Below are 2,120 nucleotides of genomic sequence, written 5' to 3'. Positions count from 1 at the left end.
CCCCGAGAGAGCTGTAAAAATATATTGAGATGGTTTTTGGTACTTATACCACAAATATATATTCTTAAGGACAAAACCTAAAATAAAACTCCAGAAAGGTGTAAAATGTGGGACCTTTAATAGTCTTTACAAAAATGTGTGAAAACGTCATGAGTATTACATGTTCAGTCTATTGTTATGTGCAGGTGCATAGTGTTTCTTTACAAACTTACATCGCCAACTACTGGTCAGGCATGCATAATACAGCATTTTCATCATTTTCATGGATCCGTGTGGACGGGGATTGTTTTGACAATGTTGTTGTCTGTCCACAAAACCTTTCAAGAACGCAAAGGAAAAACTTTTCAGTTTTTAGTACATTGTTGCCATGTAAACATACCTTAAGACATCCATATTTGACGTTCATCCTTTAATATTTGAGTTTGTTATTACTGGTGAACAAAGCTGGGTAGCTTACTTACACATTTTAGTCCATTACTGATTCCAAATTACATGACAAAAAGTGTAGTTAGTAACATAATCCATTACTTTTTGATTATTTTTAGATTACCTTTGACCTAACTGGTTTATCACATTGATTTAAATAGGATAATCTTATACCAAATTGATATAAAAATACAACGAGAAAGAAAATATATTCCATTCATTGTTACAGCATGAAGTGCATTAAAGTGAAGCATGAAGTGTTTACGGCATGAAGTGCGTTAAAGTTTAACGTTAAAGTTTCTCAAATTGGGGTTCGTGAAGGAACTGCAGGGGGTTCATGAGTTTAATTGAAAACCTAATAATTAATTAAATCATAAAAAAAAGTAAAATTCTAATCATTCTTTTAAAAAATTACAACAACCAAAATAAAACACTTGATAAAAAAAAAAGAAATATTATACCTGCATGTCATGTGACCATATGAAAAATATGTAATCATAATCTAATTACAAGTACTTAATTTTTGGAATCTGATTATGTAATCCAGATTACATGTAATCAGTTACTACCCAACACTGCTGGTGAATAATTATAGTGTAAACTTTAATAAAACTAAGAAAATAATAATAAGAACATGTTGTTTCTTCACATTTTATTTGATGGTTAATTAAAATGCAAATACTTGTTTCTTCATGGTTATTTAATGACCCTAATGTTTTTAGTTAGCTTATTACACCTTACAGTGCAAACTAGTGGGAGTAAAAATTAGTAATTGTTTTTAAAAACAGAAATAAATGCTTCTTTATTAAAAGGAACAAACAAGTCATGATGACGTGTACCGCAGACCAACTAAACAAAGAAACACACAAACACATTATCAGACATGTTAAATGGTGACCATGTGTCACTAAGCCTTGACAGCCAAACCACCTGACTGATGTTTCTGTAGCATCAGGTCTCACATTGCATGCATGGAAAGATCAACTTCACCATGACTTCACAAGTCTCTCACTCAGATAGTCGTGCATCTGCCCACATCATCTCAAAACCTCCCATTGTCATCTAAAAAACAGATACATTATTTAAGGGCTGCAGTGGTATTTGTAGGCTTGTCATCAGTCGGCAACAACATGGCACTGATTTCAGGTGACATGTTTTATTGATTTGGTTTTGGTGAGATGTGACAGGAGTTTGCTCTTCTGCAGGCATTATAGCTCTGATCCGCAGAATGACCTCGCTGTCATCGTCGTTGTGTGTTTGCTCCAGCCATTTCCATTCGCATCCACGCTCCAAGCAAGCTCTGAGTGCTTGTCGCTCTAGCAGCAAGGGATGAGAGAATGACGAGCGGGTAAAGCGGGTGGTTGACGTGCTGTCCCATGGGGCAATCAACACTGCTTGCATTAAATCAAATAGACTCTGAGTGTTTTTCACTTGGCTTCCCAAAGTAAGGGATGGCAGTGCATTATTCATAAGCATTTGAATATGTCAAAGCCACTGAAGCCAAATTAACTTTTACACCATGTGTAAAGTTTGGGTAAGATGGGTGGATATGTTGCACAAATATAAAGCTGCACAACACAAGGTTATGAGCAGCAGCCAACCAGCAGTTGAAAAAAAAAGTCTTTCTAATATTTAGAATGCTGACCAATTGGAATGTGACTGTGATTTTGCAGTGTAGAATGTGAACACCATAT

This window comes from Sinocyclocheilus anshuiensis, unplaced genomic scaffold (genome assembly GCF_001515605.1).
Source record: "Sinocyclocheilus anshuiensis isolate Anshui unplaced genomic scaffold, SAMN03320099.WGS_v1.1 scaffold289, whole genome shotgun sequence".
NCBI lineage: Eukaryota > Metazoa > Chordata > Actinopteri > Cypriniformes > Cyprinidae > Sinocyclocheilus > Sinocyclocheilus anshuiensis.
The sequence above is the reverse complement of the archived record's forward strand: the minus strand, read 5'-3'. Positions refer to the sequence as shown.